Source organism: Mastigoproctus giganteus, chromosome 1, assembly GCF_048544385.1.
Source record: "Mastigoproctus giganteus isolate SK-2022 chromosome 1, ASM4854438v1, whole genome shotgun sequence".
Lineage (NCBI taxonomy): Eukaryota > Metazoa > Arthropoda > Arachnida > Uropygi > Thelyphonidae > Mastigoproctus > Mastigoproctus giganteus.
In genome coordinates this window covers 164,262,948-164,286,128 of record NC_143575.1, presented here as the reverse complement: position 1 = coordinate 164,286,128, position 23,181 = coordinate 164,262,948, and the positions used below count along the sequence as shown (strand labels likewise).

The 23,181-nt window shown below is 37.7% G+C and overlaps 1 protein-coding gene across 2 annotated transcripts in view; it reads right to left on the bottom strand.

The window, feature by feature from the left end:
* Positions 1-23,181, bottom strand: part of LOC150091236 (rho GTPase-activating protein 12-like) — a 308,288-nt gene that overhangs the window by 260,684 nt on the left and 24,423 nt on the right. The window lies entirely within an intron of this gene.

Below are 23,181 nucleotides of genomic sequence, written 5' to 3'. Positions count from 1 at the left end.
TCTTTATATAACTTATATTTCTTAAATTAAATATTACCAGAAACAATTTTAAAAAAATTAAATCCAAATTCATGCAAAAAACAATTAAATTACATAAGGAATTTTTAATTAAAAATAATAACAACTCTGGTCAACAGGGTTTTGCTAACATGGGTGAAAGTAAGCATTTTTTGTTAATTTGTATGTGCTGATTACAAATATGACAGTAAAAAGTTTCTATCACATTACATTTTTTTAGAAAAATGCAAAAACAGTTTTAAAAAACATAATATAGCTTTAAAATCAATGAAATCATCCAACATCACAAATGACAAAACCCCACATCGGTAAAATTTATTGTAACAATAGAGACATAACTGTGTTGTTTAATGGTATACTAATACCTCTGTTTAGTTTTATGGCCCTGAGGAGTGCCCAATCTGAGTTATATTGCTATAATCCTTATTATGCTATTGCATAATAAGGACCCTACTATATTTCCGGTGGTCAGGCACCTCTGTGAAAGACTTGTTTACAAGTTGTCTTTAACCCTTAAATGTACATTTTTAGGGTAAGTTTCAATTTGTAAGGTTTAGTGGTAGGTTGTAGTGTTTTAAAGTTCCATTTTGGTCTTGTCAGAACTTGTGAAATGGAGTGAAAACCCTGTGTGTGTTAATCCACAAAACAGTTTTTGCTATGTTTGTGGCCAATTTACAGTGAAGTCACAACGTTGATCAATCACAGACAAGGTGAAACAAGCTTATTATTTTTATTTTAGTTGTCACCTGAGTGATCAGAATAAAAGGTGGGAACTGAATATGTGCTGTAGAATGTGCTATGTAAATCTGACTGAATGGATGAAAGGAAACAATTCTAAAATGCCTTTTGCTGTTCCAATGATCGGGCAAGAACAAACAAGTCACCTCGAAGATTGTTATTTGTTTGTTGTTTGTTATTTGGTTTTTAGGAGCATTAGCAACTAAGGCCATATTGCTCCGGGAATATGCGGTTGTCATTCCCTGACCTTTCCGCATCCTCTGTATTTGGTGGTGACGGGCTCGAACCCTGGTCTAATCAAGAAGCGTGTGCTATGCACTGCTGCTCCTTCCCACTTGGCTATGGAGGCGCACCTCGAAGATTGTTATTTCTGCCTCACAAATACTAAGGGGTGTTCAAGTAAAAATTCTGTCTGTAATAAGACCAATGCCATACACACACACACACACACACTGGAACTCCCTATTCCTATTTCTCTATCTAGTTGTAAAGAAATCACTATTCCGGAAGAAGGGCAAGAGTCACTAGATATAAGGAAGGCACAAATGGAATTTGAGGAGTACACTGTGTACAGGAAGGATAGACAGGATAGGAAGGGAGGAGGGGTTATGCTATTAGTTAAGAAACACAAAATCCAAGAAAGTACAGCCAGTCGACATGGGTGGACAGAGAGTGTCGAGTCAATTTGGTGTGAAATAAGCACTGGGAAAGCAAAATTGAGAGTAGGAGAGTGTTATAGGCCTAATGACTGATGAATATAATAAACAACTGTACAGAGAAATAGAGCGGCCAGTAAATAAGAATGTCTTATAATTGGGAGATTTTAATTTCCCAGATATTGACTGGAATTTGTGGGATGGTCACAAACACACTAGCAAGGCTTTTGTGAATTTATTGGATGACTGTTTTCTACAGCAGCATGTTCAGGAGGCAACAAGAGGGAGTAATACTCTTGATCTCATTATCAGCAGTGATTCTTCATGTGTTAAGAATCTGCAGATAAAGGGACCACTAGGTGGCAGTGATCACAGTGTGCTGAAGTGGGATTTACTCAAAGAGGTAAATACCATCAGGGGTGGAAGGAAGAGTTTTTTCTTTCATAAAGATGACTACAATGGTCTGAGACAGATTTTAAATTCTATGTGGTGGGACGAACTGATGATGTTATCAACAGCAAATTCAAAATGGGAGGCATTCAAAGAATTAATCTTGGAAGCTACTATACTTTTCATACCATCTAAGAAATATTGTTTAAAGTTTAGGCCTAAATGGATGTCAGATGAACTAATGAGACATGTGTCAGAGAAGACAAATGCATGGGATACATATAAATTAACAGGTAGTAGTAGTAGTAGTAGTGGCATGTGATGCAAGAAAGCAAATGTATGAGCTTATGCAGCATCAGCCAAAAAAAAAAAAAAATCACACCATTCCCTCCAAATGCCTATCCAGTTCCTTCTTAAATTTATTCAACCTATCAACTTCCACAACAACAGATGGAACTTTGTTCCAGAAATTAACCACCCACTGGCTAAAGGTAAATTTCCGCACATCTAATCTACATCTGTCTTTCCTTAATTTGAATTTATGCCCCCTTAGGTTCGTAATCTGAACAAGTGGAAGGATCTCATCAGAATTCAGCGTGCTGAACCCATTCAAGGCCTTATACACCTCAATCAGATCACCGCGCAGGTGCCTATTCTCCAGCCACTGCAATTTGCAGAACTTAAGCCTTTCTTGATAAGAGGATCCCTTCATTCCCCTCACCAATCTTGTTGCCCTTCTCTGTACATGCTCAAGTAAATCTACATCCTTCCTAAAATGAGGCCTCCAGACCTGTACGCAGTACTCAAGGCGTGGCCTGACCATTGCCTTATACAGAGGGATAATCACCTCCTTTTCCCTGCTAGCAAAATTCCTATATATCATTGACAAAACCCCATGACCTGACCTGGCAGCCTGTCTGCATTGCTCAGAAAACTTCATGACATGGAAGCCTATGATAGACATAAGCTGGTCTGTAGCCAAGTCACAAAGGAGGTTAGGCACGCAAAGGCAGATTACGAAAGATCTTTAGCAAAGGATGCAAAGAAAAATAGCAAAGAGTTCTTTACTTATGTAAACTCTAGAAAGAAGGGAATGAATCAGATCATCCACTTTATATCGGTGGTTCAACTGTTGATGATTCTGTTTAGGTAGATAAAAAACGAAATAAGTATTTTGCATCTACATTCACACAGGAGTTATTGAGGGAGGGGAGGAATGCCAGAGGTGTATTAAACTCTGGCAGTGAGCTAGATAATTTTGTAATAACTGAGAGAAAAGTGGAGGCAAAATTATGAAGATAAACTTAAGAAAGGAAGTAAGCAAACCCTTAGCCATAATTATGAGAGCTTCTTTGGACTCGTGGGAGGTACCCATGGACTGGAGATGTGCAAATGTGACCTCAATTCACAAAGGAGGATCAAAGGGCGAAATAAGTAATTACAGACCTGTTAGTTTAACTTCTGTTCTGGGGAAATTAATGGAGGCACTGATTAAAGAAGCACTGCAGGATCATGTACACAAGACTTCAGCTATAGCTCAGACAGCATGGGTTTGTTAAGGGGAAGTCTTGTCTGACCAATTTGATTAGATACTATGATGCAGTCACAAAGGAACTGGATGCAAAGAATAATTTTCATATCATATATTTGGATCTTCGAAAGGCTTTTGATACTGTTGCACATAGAAGACTGTTGCACAAATTGGAGCAATGTGGCATTGGAGGGAAATGCTGCTATGGATAAAGGGATGGTTGAATGGGAGAAGACAGAAAGTGGTAATCAATGGACACTGCTCTTCATGGCCTAATGTTATTAGTGGAGTCCCCCAGGGTTCAGTGTTGGGTCCATTGTTGTTTTCTGTATTTATTAATGATATTGATGGTATATCAGGTTTAATGTCTAGGTTTGCAGACGATACGAAGCTTGGCAGGGTTGTTAACGACACTAATGACAGTACGCTACTGCAACAGGATCTAGAAAAGTTGAGCAGATGGGCTGAGAGGCGGCAACTGAAGTTTAACATTGACAAATGTAAAGTTCTGCATATGGGAAGCAGTAACCCCAGAGTAATATATGAACTGTGTGGTACTACACTGAAGGTGGTAGAAAACAAAAAGGATCTGGGGGGGATTTGTGCAGGCTGATATGAAGTTTTCTGAGCAGTACAGACGGTCTGCAAGCTCATGGTGTCTTGTCTATGATATACAGGAATTTTTCTAGCAGGGATAAAGAGGTGATTATCCCCTTGTCAATGGTGAGGCCACACCTTGAGTACTGCATACAGGTTTGGAGGCCTCATTTTAAGAAGGATGTAGAGCTGCTGGAACGAGTACAGAAAAGGGCAACAAAGATTAGTGAATGGAACAAAGAGTTGCTCTTAAGAAGAAAGGCTTGTTTTACAAATTAGTGCCTGGAGACTAGGCACCTGCGAGGTAATCTGATTGAGGTGTTTAAGGTCTTGAATGGTTTGAGCATGCTCAATGCTGACAGGATTCATCCTCTTGCCCAGAATAATCAATTGAGAGGGCATAAATTGAAATTGAGGAAAACAGTTGTAGGATAGATGTGGGGAAGTTTGCCTTAAGCTAGTGGGTGGTTGATTGCTGGATCAAACTTCCAACTGTCGTAGAAGTTGATAGTTTAAATATATTCAAGGCAGAACTAGACAAACATTTGGAATGAGTGGATGGGTGAAATGAGAATGTTTTTTTTTTTTTTGGCTGATGCTGTATAAGCTTGCTTTCTTGCATCATATGTCTTTACTAGGGCTTGCATAAAACCGAGAAATTTCAAAACCGAGTTTAACCGAAGTTTATTCTTAAAACCGATTTTCTCAGACTTAGGGAAAATAATTAAAAACTTATAACACAAGTATTTATTTTATCTTGGGTAGATTGTACAAATCGTAATCAAATCTTTTAAACAAAATCTATCACCTCTTATAGTAAAAAAAAAAATAATAAAAAAATTAAAATGCTCCAAAAAGGTAACCAGCTTAAGATTATACAAAAAAATAATAAGCCTATAATAATAATAATAAATAAATAAAAATAAACAGCTTGGGGAAATTTCTTTACTATTTATTTCTCAGCTTTTTTCTGAAAATGGTCCTTTAAAAAACGCAGTATATTAAGCATTTTTCCTGATAGACTTGACCTTATTTTTGTGTTAAAGAGACCAGTGATCGAAAACACTCTCTCAGATTGGACACTTGTTGGTTTAATGGTCAGCAGTGCTCTATAAACTTTCTCTAGCTTTTCACTTCTACTGCTAGTCGCCTCCAAAATTTTAAATTCTTTGCTGATTTCCAATTCGCTCGGATATTTTGAAGGCTCTTCAGTTAATCTCTTTATTACACTATCATACTCTCGCATGGGTGTATCTCCGACATTGGAACTAGATGAGTCTTTGTTTTCTTCTAAAAGAACAGTTTGTTTATTTTCAGTTTCTTCATTCAACGCTAAGACTCCGGAATGTTTTGCAAATAATCTCTGATAAATCTCTTCAGCATGCTTTTTCAAAACTTGCTTACTTGGAAAATCAAAAGTTCTTGAACCTGATCTTCTTTCCTAAACTTTTTGGGATTGTGTAGATAACTCAGCAAAGCCACAGTTTGGCAATTTCGTCTTGCATTGTAACGCTGCAAAAGGCTTTGGTGAAACTTTAAACCAAATGGGGTTTCTGCTGTATCAAGCTTAGCAAGCAGAAATTCTATTGAAGACTCTGCTTTAAGTAAGTCTGTATCTTCTGAGGTTATATAGCCTTCAGAATCATTTCAACTGGTCGCAAAGTTTCACATAGCAATTCAAGTGTTTTCCAGTCATCGTCAGACACAGCTTCAGTTGACAGTACTGCACATAGAGCATTTGGAATGCAATTTTTCAATTTCAAAAATCTCTCAATCATATAGAATGTGCTATCCCATCTAGTCTTGCAATCATCTAATATAAGTTTATATTCTTTCCCATTAAATTTTGCTTTAACAAAATTTTGTAATATGTCATTTTTGGTAGGCGATTTTCGAAAAAGCTTGCAAAAACTATTAACACAAACTATTAACAATATGTTAATAGTTTGTGCAATATTGGCCATTGGATTGAAGAAATAAATGAGCTCATCGGTAAAGTCAGTTTGATAAAGTATGCCTTGCTGTCTTTCTTCAACTTCTTCATCATCACTACTTTCTTCATTATTTTCATTTTCTTCATTGTCTTTGGGAGACTCAGAGACTGTGGCACCATAACTGATTGCTTTTTCATAAAGTACATCTATAACTGACAGATGTATACAATGGGCTATACATTGTTGATGATTAGGCGTAATTTTCTTGCCAAACTTAATCATCATTGCTGCTCCATCGTTGATGCAGGCAACAATATCCTCATCCAAGTTTTAACCAAATTCCTTCAAGTGTCCATTCACAATTTGCTCAGTTCTTCTGCTATCAAGTGAACCATTAATCTCAATAAGACCTAACAACCAATGATTGTCTTTTGAATGCACATTTATATTCATATACCTTTTATTTTGAATAGACGTATATTCGTCTAGAGTCAATGAATACCGTGCACCCGAAACCAATGAATTTTGAAATGTTGAATGAGTTCTTCTTTCTTAGTTTTATGATAATTTAGAACCATAATTCCATTCACTGAGGCTGGTGGTAATTTATCGTATTTATTTCTCTGAAGGTAAAGGCTTGATTGTATAAACTCACTCTTGGCAAATGAATTAAAAGAAAATCCATCTAAAGCAGCTAATTTTTAAATCTCTTCTTCCATAGATTTTTTAACGATAAAGTTTTCTAATGTTCTTACCATTTTTACGGAAGGTTCACTGTTATCTTGTTTAATGTCAATCTGATGCATTTTCTTTAAATGCAACATCAAAGATGATGTAGATCCTCCAGACGACTTCATTATCTTCTGACATTTCAAACATTGTGCTTCATCTTTGCTTTTTCGAGCAAAATAATTCCATACATTTGATTTCATCTTAGACATATTAAGAGTAATAAATATTAATTAGTAGGAATTTATATCACTGACAATTTTAAATAAAAATATTGAAGATAACAAAGGCACAATACTATGTGTCACTCCCGCAAGCACTGAATGAAGAGTCTAAACGAGGCAAGTTTCAAAAGATACAGGTGGGAAGATAAAAGGTACCCCTCCTAGATTTGGGCCACTTGCCCATGAGATTCGTATCTTAAAATAAAATAAAATAAAAAACATGTTTAAAACATAAAGCAGTTGAAAGATCCAGATAAACGAAGAAACAAAAGAAAATGTGCGTAACAAAAAACTATATTCGAGGGCTAACTAAAAAAAAATATTCGAATCCGGTTTTAGAAGCTCGGTTTCGGTTTTAACAACTCAATATGAAAACCGGTTAGCAAGCCCTAGTCTTTACTAATGCTAATGATCAACATCTGCCGAGCCTAATTACAATCCTGAAAATGACAAACCAAAAACTTTATTGAGCAAAGTGAACTTAATGATTTGGTTAAGGATTTGAATCTTTCAAAGCAACAGGCTGAGCTATAAGAATCTAGGTTGCAACAGTGGAATTTGCTGGTAAAAAGCAAGAGAATTTCTGTGCTTACACCAAACCTTGCCACAATTATCAGGAAGTTGTATTACAACAGTCGAGCATTCTGGTCTCTTGACAAAGCTATTGGTCGCAACTTTAGCCCATTTCTGTTCCCATCTGTTCCAAAACCAGAGGGTTCTATTGCCACCTCAGCTAAAGATAAAGCCAATCTGCTAGCATCCTACTTTTCTTCTAACTCATGTATTGATGATTTTAGTAAACTACCTTCTACCATTCCCAGTACAATCCATTCAATGCCTCCGGTGATCTTCCATCAAATTTTTCAGAAAAATTTTGAATAGTCTTGATAGCAAGAAAGTGGTGTTAATGGTATTTCTCAACTTCTCAAAATCTATGCTCCTGATTCCACACCTGTTCTGTGCTGCCTTTTCATATTTTCTTATTCCACTGGTGTTTTCCTCACATGGAAATTTGTCATATCCAGCCAGTCCCTAAAAAGAGTAACAAATCCCTCCCACCCAATTATCGTCCCATTGCAGTTACTTCTACTCTTTCTAAAGTAATGGAGAAATTCATTAACCACCAACTGCTAACCTATCTAGAAACCTTCCATCTGATCAATGATTGCTAGTATGGATTCTGCTGGTGTTAATCTACTTGTGATATATATACTAACTTATGTTACCCGTCTATTGACAAATTCAATGGAAAAGTTTGGTCAAACTCAAGGCAGTTGCTCTTGAAATTTCAAAGGCTTTTGATTGTGTTTGGCATAAAGGTCTTCTAAATAATCTTCCACCTTACAGTTTGCCAACCGTTTTATATAATTGGGTATCCAGTTTCTCTCTGACTGCTCAACGTGCGTGATAGTAGATAGCTCACTGTCTTCTAACTTCTCCACTAATGTTGACATTCCCCAAAGGTTTGGTTCTTTCTCCCACTCTTTTCCTGTTGTATATTAATAGCCTTCTTCCATTGACAAGAAGTCCTATCCATTGTTTTGCTGATGATAGCACATTGCATTCCACCTTCCAGTTTGAGAAACTGCTCTTTACAAACACCTTCAACTTCTCATATATCCACTATCAATTCCTTAAATGTTGATCTCCAGGTAATTTTCCAGTGGAGCAAAAATAACTGAGTTGATTTCAATCCTTATAAAACTCAGCACTGCCTTATATCTTGCAAAAAAGGATTCTTCTGTTCCTATGCTTATTTTCGATGACACTCAGATTTCTAGACAAGATCACATATCTCTGTCAGGGATTATCCTGACTCCTAATCTATCTTGACATAAAGCACATCACAAATATTGCTTCCTGCTTCCTCCACATGTAAAAAACTGGATTTTATCTTTTGCTCTCATTATTACTTTTCTTCCAACAGCTGCTCACTCTATACAAATTGCAAATTTCCACTACCATGGAATACTGTTCCCACAATCAGACAGTGCCCCCAAAACCTTTCTGAAGCTTCCAAACCCCATTCAAATCAGGGCATTTGGCTTAATTACTGATCCATCTCTAACAAAGTTCCTCCACTCTCTCTCTCTCTCTCTCTCTCTCTCTCTCTCTCTCTCTCTGGCGCCTTCGTAGCCGGAGTGGGCAGGAGCAGCAGTGCGTAGCACACGCTTCTTGATTAGACCGGGGTTCGAGCCCGTGACCACCAAATACGGAGGATGCGGAAAGGTCAGGGAATGACCACCGCATAACCCCGGAGCAATATGGCCTTAGTTGCTAATGCTCCTAAAAACCAAATAACAAACAAACAACAAAACTCTCTCACTCTCTCTCTCTCTGTGTCTCTCACATAGACCTTCTGTTTCTGCTGCATGTCTTTTCTATAGATACTTTCAGGGTCACGGTTCTTCTGAATAATTGGCTTCCATAATTCCTGCTCCCTCTTACAAACCAATCCAAATACATGCCCCAACTAGTCAGCATCCTTTTACTGTCCAACGTGAAACTCACAGAACCAAATTTTCTTCCTCCTTATGTATTCCTTCAAATTACGTTCTCTGGAACGACCTCCCTTCATATGTATTTACTGAAAATTATAATCTACAGAAATTGAAGTCTAATGTCAACAAGCATCTTCTTTCATCTTCTCAACCTTCAACTAATGCACAGTACTAAGTGCTATAGGTTCTGATACCTCTTGTGCTCGGAGTTTTCGTAAAAACAAAAAAAAAAAAAAATGCCCATATTACTTTATTAATATTATATTTACATGGTGTTATTCATGACATTTAAATGAAATGTTTAACTGCTTAAGTAAACTGCACCTCTTCTTGCGAAAACTGCCATATGCAGGGCTGGTTCTGGCTCCTTAGTTGCTTACATGCCATAAATATTTAGCGACCCCTTAAAACTGCATTTTTAAAAGGGAAAAAAACTAAAATATTTATTAAAAATTTGAACACAATGACACAGATTTAAATTAAATTTTTATTGAAACCAAAAAATATAAAAATATAAAGAATAGAAAAAAAACTTATTTTTAAGTTATTGCACTTAAAAACTGCACTTATTAATACCGCACCATTCTAGCTTTCATAATGGCTAATTCGTCAATGATGCTGGATAACTGATTCACCTAATTCATTTTCGATTAATAGGAGTCCCAACTCACTTAGCCTCTCTTAACTCATAGAAGATCTTAAATAATTTTTTATTATTTTTAATTTTGAGAAACTTCTTTCTCCGGATGCTACAGTAATTGGTGTTGTCGAAAAAAATTTCAAAGCTATAAATAGATTTGGAAATGATGATTTTAAATTATTTTTTACAATATATTCCAAGTTTTTTAGTGGATCTGCAATGTTATTTTGTAGAATTCTATATGACATTAACTCATTAAACAACTCAAATACCACAAATATCCTTAGAAATTGTACTTTCTTTAACAACTTGCCGAGCAACATAAAAATCAAAACAAGCTCTTTCCATTTTGTCTTCAGACATTTCATAAAATTTACATAGAAATTGAAATAAATTATTACATTCACTTTTATCTAACAAATGTAGCCACAGCTACAATTGTTAGATAAAATTCAACTCTAAACATTTGTTTCGGATTTGTAATAGACTCATCAACTAAAATGATATAGTTTGTGTAGCTGGAAATTCTGCCTCTACATTTACTTCTGCAGCTAAATGCTACTGCATCACTAATGTATTAATTGAAAGCTTCATTGGGATCTAGTGCCATTAAAAGATTTAACTAATAATTCATCCAAAACTTTAATACATTCATTTATATTGGATTGTGGGTGTTGCAACATTTTGCTTTCAATATCTCATTTTTGATAAAATGTCATTCCATATTACTACATATAAACAACACATATAAACTAAAAAGAAGAAAGTTGATTTAACAATGAATTAATGGTATTTGTTTTCATGTCTCTAGAATTGTCTTTTATTATGTCATTTAAAATTTTAATAATCTCATTTAACTGCGATCTGAGAGGTTGTACTGCTTTTATTCTACTCTCCCATCTTGCATCACTTAAAGATTTTAATGTTAATCTGGTGACATTACTTTTCAGTATATCCCATCTGTAAGGGGATAAATGGAAAAAAAAAATGTGTATAATTTTTGAACAATATTTAAAAAATTAACAGTTTCAAATGTTATCTTGGCAGCATCATTTACAACTAAATTTACTGAACGTGTTGTGCAAGATACAAATAAAACTCTCTGATTTATGATTTTAATTCTATTTTGTAGGCCAATATGCTTGCCATGCATATTCAATCCACAGTCATAACTCTGTCCACACATATCTTGGGTGTCTAAATCAGCGATTTTCAACCAGCGTGCTGTGGCACACTGGTATGCCGCGAAGGGTCCGCAGATGTGCTGCTGGAGTTTGTAAGAAGGTAAAAAAGGAAGGTCGAGGAATATGAAAGAGATTTTGAAAATCCCTATGTCTGATAACACTATTAGTTGGCATATACAAGACATCTCAAGACGAGCCACAAGTGATAGTTAACATTAAAGAAGCTGATTTTTTTTGCCATCCAGTTGGACGAGTCAACTGAAAATTACAGCTTTGAATTACAGGCTCCGAAAAAGAGATAAATGTTTGCCTTTTTATTTACCTAATTGTTATTTTATATTATGCTTTATACGTAGTCTTATAGTTACGCTGGTTATTTTTATTTTTAATTTAGATAGAGTTTATGTAGATTACTACTTAATATACGTAAAACCGTTATTTCATTTGAATCTTGCAGCCACTGTTTTTGTATAGAGTAGTAGGGAATTCAATTATTTAATTGTGGTAACTAGGTAGCTCTAACGTATAATTATATAACGTAATACGCTTCACTGCATTTAGGATTCTATTAGATAGTGTACTATTGACAATTAATTATTTAAATTTATTGATCTTATTAATTTAAAATATCATGCCCCAGACTAGAGCAGCAAAACAACGGGCACAAAGTGGCAAGAGTGCTGTGACACAGGGGATAACTGAGGGGGGGGGGCGATTCTCCAATGCATCACATCCTAAAAAAAAAATTTGCAACTTGTGAAATGTTTGCCAAACTCTCTGGAACAGAACATGATCTAGCCAAGGAGGATGGCTTTGTGTATGCCAGGTGAAGAGAGTGTGTCTAGAAATTAGGCATCAACTCAGTGTTCTACTGGGCGTCTATGAGAGCTTGAGGTGTAGGGTAGATGCCCTCGAAGAAATTAATATAAGGGGCCCGTCAAGCTCTCAGCTGCCCAACTCAACGCCAGAGCTCAATCCTGAGCATCAGGCAACACAGTGGCAATCTCCAATGCAGAATGCGCTGGTCCCAAAGGAAATAGTTATTGTTGGTGACTCTATTGTAAGGGAGAAGGGGAATATTGTGTAAAAAGGATAGATGGAACGGGACCAGGGTATGTCTGCCAGGGGCAAATAGTGATGATGTTGCAAAGCATATATCATCTTTTAAGGGCACAAAAAGTGATATTGTTGTACACATTGGCACAATTGACATTAAGAGTAGGAGATCTGCAGATCAATGTTGCAAAAAATTCATGAGTCAGGGTTAAATTTGAAAGTGTCTGCAATTCTGCTCAGACACGATAGGAAGGAGTATATGATGAGAACCTTGTCAATCAATTCGGCCCTGGAGGGAATGTGCAAGGCTCAGGGAGTAGAATTTTTTTCAGTGTGGTCTGTGCTTGTTAACAGGAGAGACTGCTTCTACAGGGATGGGATACACTTAAATAGAAAGGGTGCAAGAATATTTGCTGATGCAATCGAGGCAGCGTTAGGTGGGTCGGAAAACTGCTAGCTCGGGGGGATTCACAGACTAAAAGGTGAAGGTAATTCTTGCACACCTTCTATTAGAATAAGTAGCGACCTGGAGCAAGGGGTGCTGGGGGTTTCAGCGACTGATGGCAGTCATCGTGAAACAGGTGGGTATATGGGTTGTGCCAGGGTAACTAGGAATAGGTGCATGTATACCAATGCTAAAAGTATAGTAAATAAATGTGATGAATTTGAATTGTTGGTCAAGACATCAAAGGCGGATATTGTTGGGATATCAGAGACGTGGTGTCACACTGATATTAGGAATGCAGAATTGGAATTTGGGGAGTACAATGTGTACAGAAAGGACAGACAGGATAGGAAGGGAGGTGTCATGCTGTTAATTAAGAAAAACATAAAATCAAAAGAAGTGCATCCAGTTGATATAGATGAACAGTGCACTGTTGAGTCAGTTTTTGGTGTGACATAAGCACTGCGAAAGCAAAAATAAGAGTAGGAGTGTGTTATAGGCCTAATGACTCAAATGAGTACAATGAACAATTGTACAGAGAAATACAGTGGGCTAATAAATCAGAATGTCTTATAATGGGGGATTTAACTTCCCAGATATTGACTGAAACATGTGGGTTGGTCACACACACACTAGTAAGACTTTTGTGGATTTATTGGATGATTGTTTTCTGCAGCAGCATGTTCGAGAAGCAACCAGAGATGGTAATACTCTTGATCTGGTTATCGGCAGTGATCATTCGTGTATTAAGAATTTGCAGATAAAGGAACCACTAGTTGGGAGTGATCACAGCGTACTGATGTGGGATTTACTTAAAGATATGATTACCACCAGGAGTAAAGGAATGGGTTTTTGCTTCCGTAAAGGTGAGTACAGTGGTCTCAGACAGTTTTTAAATTCTATACAGTGGGATCAACTGACGATGATACCAACAGTAAATTATAATTGGGAAGCATTCAAGGAATTAATCGTGGAAGCTACTAAAAGTTTTATACTTATTAAGAAATATTGTTCAAGGTTTAGGCCTAAATGGTTAACAAATGAACAAATGAGACTCGTGACAGAGAACAAAAATGCACGGGATGCATATAAATTATCAAGCAACTCAGAAACCTATGGCAGATATAAGCTAGTCTGTAATCAGGTCACAAAGGAGGTTAGGCTTGATGTTATTTGGATTGTAGGAGCATTAGCAACTAAGGCCATATTGCTCTGGGGATATGCGGTGGTCATTCCCCTACCTTTCCGCATCCTCCGTATTTGGTGGTCACCGGCTCGAACCCCGGTCTAATCAAGTAGCGTGTGTTACGCACTGCTGCTCCTGCCCACCTGGCTACGGAGGCGCCAGGGAGGTTAGGCAGGCTAAGGCAAATTACGCATCTTTGGCAAAGGATGCTAAGAAAAACAGCAAGGATTTCTTTACTTATATAAACTCTAAAAGGAAGGGGATCAATCTGATTGGTCCACTTGATATCGATGGTTCGACTGTTGATCCTGCTCAGATAGCAAACAAACAATGAGTATTTTGCATCTACATTCACACATGAGGAGTTATTAAGGTTTGAAAATGGCAGAAGGTTATCAAATTGTAGCAGGGTGCTTAATGATTTTGTAATAACTGAGAGCGAAGTGGAGGAGAAATTGTTGAAGTTTAACATAAGAAAGGCACCTGGGGTGGATGGGATCTATCCAGTTATATTAAAGGAGGCGGCAAAGTAACTAAGCAAACCCTTAGCCATAATTATAAGAGCATCCCACTTGGACTCAGGGGAGGTTCCTGTGGACTGGAGATGTGTTGTTGTTGTTATTTGGTTTTTAGGAGCATTAGCAACTAAGACCATATTGCTCCGGGATATGCGGTGGTCATTCCCTGAATGACCTTTCCGCATCCTCCGTATTTGGTGGTGACGGGCTCGAACCCCGGTCTAATCAAGAAGCGTGTGCTACGCACTGCTGCTGCTCCTTCCCACCTGGCTACGGAGGCGCCACTGGAGATGTGCAAATGTATCCTCAATTCACAAAGGGGAATCGAAGGGTGACACGAGTAATTACAGACCAGTTAGTTTAACTTCTGTTATGGGTAAAATAACGGAGTCACTGGTTAAAGATGTATTGCAGGATCATCTAGACAAAACTGCAGCAATAATTCAGACACATCATGAATTTGTTAAGGGAAAGTCTTGTCTAACAAATTTGATAGCATATTATGATGTGATTACAAAGGAACTGGATGCAAAAAATAATTTTCATATCATATATTTGGATTTCAGGAAAGCTTTTGACACTGTTCCGCATGCAAGAATATTGTACAAATTGGAACAGAATGGTATTAAGGGTAAGTTGCTACAATAGATAAAAGAATGGTTGATTTGGAGAAGACAGAGTGTGGTAATCAATGGGTGCTGCTCTTTGTGGACTAATGTAATTAGTGGAGTCCCACAGGGTTCGGTGTTGGGTCCACTGTTGTTTTGTATATTTATCAATGATATTGATGAAAGTATATCAGGCTTGTGTCGAAGTTTGCAGATGATACAAAGGTTGGCAGGGTTGTTAATGACAGTAATGGCAGTTTGCTACGGCAACAGGATCTAGAAAATTTGGGCAGATGGGCTAAGAAGTGGCAACTGAAGTTTAACCTTGACAAATGCAAAGTACTGCATATGGGTAGAAGTAACCCCAGAGAAACGTACCAACTGTGTGGTACTACACTTAAGGTGGTAAAAAATGAAAAAGACCTGGGAGTAATTGCGCAGTCAGATATGAAGTTTTCTGAGCAATGCAGACAGGCTGCCAGGGCAGGTCATGAGTTTTGTCAATAATATATAGGAATTTTGCTAACAGGGAAAAGGAGGTGATTGTCCCTCTGTATAAAGGCAATGGTCAGGCCATGCCTTGAGTACAGGTCTGGAGGCCTCATTTTAGGAAGGATGTAGATTTGCTTGAGCGTGTACAGAGAAAGGCAACAAGATTGGTGAGGGGAATGAATTGATCCTCTTACCAAGAGAGGCTTAAGTTCTGTAAATTGCAGTGCCTGGAGACTAGGCAACTGCGCGGTGATCTGATTGAAGTGTATAAGGCCTTGAATGGGTTGAGCACGCTGAATTCTGATGGGATCCTTCCAATTGTTCAGATTACGAACCTAAGGGGCATAAATTCAAATTAAGAAAAGACAGATGTAGAATAGATGTGCGGAAATTTTCCTTTAGCTAACGGGTGGTTAATTGCTGTAACAAACTTCCATCTGTTGTTATGGAAGTTGATAGGTTAAATAAATTTAAGGAGGAACTGGACAGGCATTTGGAGGGAATGGTGTGATTTTTTTTTTTTTTGGCTGATGCTGCATATGCTCATACACTTGCTTTCTTGCAGCACATGCCACTACTACTACTACTACATCACTGGAAAAGCTCAACTCCTAGCATTCAGCAGGTTTGTTTGTAATGGAGACATTACTGAACAATTTTCATTTTGCAAACCACTTCCAGAAAGTTGAAAAGGACATATGCTGAATGTTCAGGAAGTAGCAGCACCATTGAACTAAAGTGCTAAAGCGCAAACTACTATAGAAGTAGTATTAATAAAGAAGAAGCTTTGAGATATTAATGACAACAAGGCCAAAGAGATTCATTATTTAATTGGAGAAATGATAGCTGTTGACCTTCGACCATATTCTGTAACACATGACATTGGATTACAAACGTTATTAAAAAACAAATTTGTCCAAATTACAATATTCCAAGTAGAAAATATTTAACTGATAACATTCCAGATATATTTTAGAAGGTAAAAACAATACTTCAAATATCCCTTGATAAAGCCACCAACATTTCTTTAACCACTGATATTTGGACAGCTACTACAAATAATTCATAATTTCTGAGTATTATGGGCTACTGGCTTTCAAATGAATTTGAACAACATAGGGCTGTCCTAAGAATTCTTCCTTTTTCAGGCTCTCATACAGGAATGGATCAGTGAAGAGTTGAACAATGTGCTAGAAGAATATAAGATCTCAAAAAGCAAAGTCTTCCTCGTACTGTGAGATTCTGGAGCAAATATAAATAAATAAATTTTCTGTTTATACTCCGGCACAACAACCAAGTCAGTAGAGTTTACAATAAATCGTCAATATAAATATTTATCGTATTTAGCAGTCACGGGCTTGAACCCCAGTTCACTCAGGAACGTGTGCTATGCACTCGCGCTCCTGACCACTTGGCTACGTCAGGCCTATGGCAGCTGGTGTCGTTTGTTTGTTTCGGGATTTATTGGGCGCATCGGCAACTATGGCCATAGTGCGCCATACATATGGTAATTATACATGCCATTTCTTCTCAAATAGAGGAAATGGAAAAAAGGAACAAGTAATTATTCTTATTTTATTTTTTTTTTTTCTAAAGGAGGTGATATACTTTAATCATCTTGAGAAAGTTATAAATGCTTGAGACATTTGTTTCATTGTTTAAAAGTGAGGTAAGTGTAGGATCTTTTGTTGTGGCTGAAGTGCAAAGTTTCTGGCGTTCTCTTGTATATTTTGTGCATTCGATCAGAATGTGTTTCACTGAGAGCATTGTGTTACAGTGATGACATTGAGGGGGGTATCTCTCCTCTTAAAAGATAACCATGTGTAATATTTGTGTGTCCTATTCGCAGGCGAGCCAAAGTTACCTCTTGATGTCGGATTGAACTGAAACTGGAAGGCCATCGCTCAAGGTTTGGCTTGATACTTCGAAGCTTATTGTTAGGTAGATTTTCCCATGATAACTGCCATTGGCACATGCATTTTTCCTGGATTATTGGTCGATAGTCTTGATGAGGCACTTTCCACTCTTTCTCGGGTAGTAGGTGGGCTAATTTGGCAGCATTGTCTGCTAGTTCATTACCAGGAATTCCCATATGTCCAGGGACCCAGCAGAAGTGTATGTTTTTCCCAAGTTCTGATAAGGAATGTAGAGAGCTGACTATTCTTTTCACAACTGGGTGGGTGATGTTCATGGTATTTTTTAGTGCTTGAAGTGCACTTAAAGAATCAGTGAAAATTATGCTGTTGCTAATATCAGAAGACTCAATATGATTCAGTGCAACCTGAAATGCTATTAGTTCGGCGGAAAATATACTGAAATCACGTGATAACTGATAAGCTAATGTGATGTTTTGAAAAACTACGGCGATTCCAACATGGACATCATTCTTTGATCCATCCGTATGTACTATGGAAAAGCTGGGAAACTGGTCCATTACTGCATGGTATAGTTGCAAGAAGTTTTCTCTATGCAATGTAGATTTATTCCATTCATGCAGATGTAAGTCACATGAGGGTGGAATGATATTCCAAGGAGCAAGAGAGGATGGGAGGTTATGTGCCACATTGTCTAAGGTTAAATTTAGTTCTTCTAAGAGGTGTTTTATTCTCATACCCAAAGGACGATTAGCATTTGGGCGGTTTTGGTATAACCTGGTGTGCTGTGATGAGAAGAGTATCTGCCAGTTTGGATGTTCTGGCATAGACCTAATTTTATAGGCGTATCGTAGTATCAGTTGTTGTCGCCTGATCGAGAGAGGAGGTTTGTGTGCTTCAGCATATAAGCTATGTATTGGAGACGTGCGATATGCTCCTAATGCAATGCGTATTCCACTATGAAGGATAGGGTCAAGCCAGCGAAGGGCACTAGGTCTTGCTGAACTATACACTGGTGCTCCATAATCAAGTTTCGATCTTATTAATGCTCTGTATAACCGTAATAAAGTAAGGCGATCTGCTCCCCAATTAGTTGCAGAGAGAACCCGGATGATATTTAGTTTTTGTTGGCATGATGTTCTTAGTCTTTTGATATGCTCAACGAAAGTGAGTTTATTGTCTAAAGTGATTCCTAAGAACCGTATGCTGGGATGAACTGCTATTGGCTGGCGATTCAGTTGTAGCTCCAGATTTGGATGGAGTTTGCGTTGGCGGCAAAAATGGATGCAAAAGGTTTTTTCCGGACAAAGTTGAAAACCATTAGTCTGAGCCCATGAACAGATCTTAGTTATTGCCCCTTGCAACTGTCTCTCAATAGTATTCATGTTTTTCGCATGACACCAAATACTAAGGTCGTCTACAAACAGTGCTTTATCAATAGTGTTTGGAATTTGTCCGGCAATGGTGTTTATTGCAATTATAAAAAGTGAAGCACTGAGTACCGAGCCTTGAGGAACTCCTTCCTCTTGTGAAAAAACTTGGGATAGTGAGGTTTTGAATCAAACCTGGAATGTACGCTTGCATAGGAAATTCTGTATGAAAATCGGGAGGTGACCCCGAAGTCCATGGCGATGTAATTCACGGAGTATTCCATACTTCCACGTGGAATCATAGGCCTTACTGATATCAAAGCAGACTAAGACATGGTGTTCCGATCTGAGGAATGCATTACGGATGGAATTCTCTAGTCTGACTAGTATATCTAGTGTAGATCTGTTTTGTCGGACACCGTATTGTGCAGAATGTAGCAGATTGAGATTTTCAAGGTACCAGATCAGTCGGCGGTTCACCATCTTTTCAAGAATTTTGCAAATGCAACTGGTCAAGGCAACTGGTCTATAATGAGTGGGATTTGTAGGGTCTTTACCTGGTTTAGGGAAGGCAAGGACCGTAGCGTGATGCCATTGATTAGGGAATTTATCTTCCAGGAAGAGTCTGTTGAATAGATGAAGTAGTAACTGTAATGATTCAGTACTTAGTTTCTAAATCATGGAATAGTGAATGTTATCTAGTCCTACAGCACTGCGTCTAGATGTTGACAAAGCTCTATGTAATTCGTGAATGGTAAAAGGTAAGTTGTATTGTTCATCTCCTTTTGAAGAGAAGTTTAACTTTTGTTTTTCTAAACTTGTTTTTAATCTTCTGAAGGTCGGTGTATAACTTTCTATTCCTGATGTTTTTGCAAAGGTTTCACCTAGTATATTGGCAATTCCAGCAGGATCATTTACATTCTGCCCTCTCCATTCCATGATGGGTAGGGGTATCGGTTTATATTTGCCACTCATTTTTCTGATTGCTTTCCAAATTTTATGTGTAGGTGTTGCTTGATTAATAGACGAAGTGAAGCGGATCCAAGCAGCCTTTTTATTGCAGCGTCTAACATATCTCGCTCTTGCTCTAGCACGCTTATATTGAATGAGATTGGTTGTAGTTGGACTCCGGCGAAAAGAATTCCAAGCTTTGCTTTGCACTTTTTTAGCCACAAGGCATTCATCACTCCACCAGGTTTTTGGATGAATCAGTAATTTTGATGAGGATTTCGGTACGGTTTGTTCTGCTGCATGTAATATCATTTTGGTGACATAGTCAACTGCTTCGTCAGTTGTGGAATTTTGGATTATTTCGGGATCAAGCTTGGTTAATTTTTTATAGGACTGCCAGTCTGCTTTATCAGTAAGCCAATGCGGAATTTTAGTAGGATGATGAGGGGGCTTATTAAGTAATTCAATTATTATGGGGAAATGATCGCTATGTAGCGGATCGTTGTTTACCGTCCACTTTAGAATAGGATATAAGGTTGCTGAACAGATAGACAAATCTATTGCAGTGCTTGTTCCTGAAGGAAGGTGAACGTATGTAGGTGAACCGTCATTTAGAAGAAGGAGGTTGTTATTGTCTAGACACTGTTCAATTAGTTTTCCTCTTTGGTCGACAACAACAACAACAACATTGTTACCCCATAGAGTGTGATGACCATTTAATGAGGAAAGGTGTTGGGAGTTGAGCTATAAGATTGTTGAGATTATTTTGTTGGAAGGTATAGCTTGGTGGGATGTATAAGGAGCAGATTGTCATATGGATGTCAGCAGCTATACGGACTGCTATTGCCTCAAGGGGAGAGTTCAGTGAGACCTGTTTGGTAGGAATATGTGGGTTTGTTAAAATAGCTACACCACCATGTGCGATATTCTGATTGGTTCTGTCTTTTCTAATAATGTTATAATGAGACAGTTTTGGTGTATTTTGGGGTTTTAAATAAGTTTCTTGAAGGCAGATACATATTGGTGAGTATTTACAGGAAAGATCGTATAGGTCATCAATATTGGCGCGGAATCCACGACAGTTCCATTGTATTATTCTGTTCATTGTTTATCTCTTATTAGACTTTCTGAGCGTTTTCAGGTTGCTGAGGTTTTCTGTTTTTCACTTTTGTTTTTATCTTTTTTTGGGAAGGAAGGCCTTTAGGTGTCCATGTCTTCTTCAACAAAGATTTGAAGAACAGGGTCATCTGCTGATTTTTCTTTAGTGTCCATTTGTTGTTGGTGACTAGAAGTTAGGATATGTTTTTCTTTAAATCCTTCATCCGGAGTGTGTATGTTTTCTTGTGGTATGGTAATTGGGGTATTGACTGCTTGGGTTTGAGTTGCACTGTACAAAGATTTTACGTAATTTGAGAAAGACTGTTTTGGGGATACTGTTAGTTCAGTTTGCGATCCGGTTGATTGGAATTTTTTGGTGGCTTGGGCATACGTAGGTCTGTCTGCATGAGTTGGTGGTGAGATGATTCTTTTTGCTTCTTGATAAGAAACATTATGCTCAGTTTTATATTTCTGGATAAGTTTCTCACTTTTCCAGCGCTCGCATATTCTGGCATAAGCGGGATGATCTTTTTTGCAATTTGGACATACTGATTGAGGAGCATTACAGTTTTCGCAATTGTGTTCGATTGAACCACACTTTGCGCAAGTAGGGGTTCCCCGGCAAGCTGTTTGGGAATGTCCATACTTCTGGCATCGGAAACACCGTAGCAGGTTTGGGACATATGGTCTGACATTACATACCAGATATCCGGCCTTAATGGATGATGGACGATTCGGTGTGTTAAAGGTCAAGATCAGATTGCGTGTAGGGATCAGATTACCTTCTTTTCTCGTGGAGATTCTCTTGACATGAATAACTCCTTGTTCTTTCAGTTCTTCTAGCATTTCTTCTTCAGTTACATCTAGTAAGTCCCAGTTTGAGATCACTCCTTTAGAGGTGTTTAGTGATCTGTGGGGCGTTACAGTTACTGGGAGACCAGCAAAGATATTTGTTTTCAGAAGTCGCTCAGAATGTTTGGTATTAGATGTCTCAATGAGAATATCTCCTGATCTGAGTCTTTTTACGGATTTCGGAGATCCTGCTTTACTTTCCAATTCCTTTTGAATTCTAAAGGGAGAAAGTTTGCCAACTGCATTCTCACCAGTTGAATGGATGATCAGATAGGTTGGAATTGGATACGTCTCTGGCTCAGTTTTTTGGTGCTTTGCCGTTCCTGCTGTGGAACTGTCTTTCTTTTTTGATATCTGGGTTGCATCTGGCAGCCCAGATAAGTCTGAGTTTGATTTACTCATGATATGCTCTTTTTGGCCCCGGGAGATTGTCTTTTTCTCCCAGGTTACCAGCCCAGCACGTGGAGGCAAGAGCGGTGCCGCCTAGTGACCCAAGAGAAGAAGAGGGTTAGTAATAACTAAAAATAAAAAGAGGGATTAAAGAAAGGTGGCTTTCCTTTCTAGGTTATAGTATTTGAATATATCTATTTAATTATAATATTCAGGAGTTATCGGACTTTCGAAACTCAGGAGAAACATATTTACAATTAAGCGTACTAGATAATCACTCTGGAAAGGCGCTGTGGTCACTAATATCGCTTGGCACTCGGGGCCGTAGCTGGTGTCACTGGTAGTGGTTTACAGTAACAATCATGTTTCATACACACATTACAACTTTCAATAAATGACTCCATATTTGCCCAGTAAGCTATAAGGACTGTTGTTACTATCAATAGGAATATTGTAAAAATACTTTCATTCTGCTTCAGCAGTTAAAAAATTAATGGAAATACAGGAGCAGCTAAATTTAAAGAAGAATAAATTAATTCAGATGTATCCACTCGTTGGAGTGCAATGCATTACATCAGGGGGTCAGCAACCTGCGGCTCTTTTAACTTTTAGCCCACATGAAGCACAATCTGAAATGGAGTTAGAGTACTTAAAAATCAAAGACATGTGGAATGCAAGACTAAACTGCTTTAAAACTGAAATTAAGAATCTGGAAAGGCAAAAGGGGTGAATGTAACTTTTACTTTATCTGAATTAAATAAAAAAAAAAAAAAAAGGCTGCCCTTGCAATTCTACACAAATGGATGGTGACAGATGAGTTTAAAAGCAAGACCAAATTGTGTTCGATGCGTGGAGTAACCTACCGGACACATATATAAATTTGAAAATATTTGTTTTTGAACTTCTCTCACTTTTTGGTTCGACAAATTTCTGCAAGCAAATATTTTTGAACATGAACTATATTAAAAATAAATAAAGAAACCCTCTGAACAACGTGAGTCTCTCAGCATGTTTAAAGATAAAAATTATGGCATACTTGCCTGACGTTGAGAGACTATCTCAAGAAGTTCACCAGCAAAAGTTGCATTAATTCATACTTAATTGGATGTTTGTTACCTTTTTTCAGTATTAATAAATACTATTTCAAAAAAATATATATTTTTTAATAAAACACCTTCCCACTCTATTCCATTTCTTAA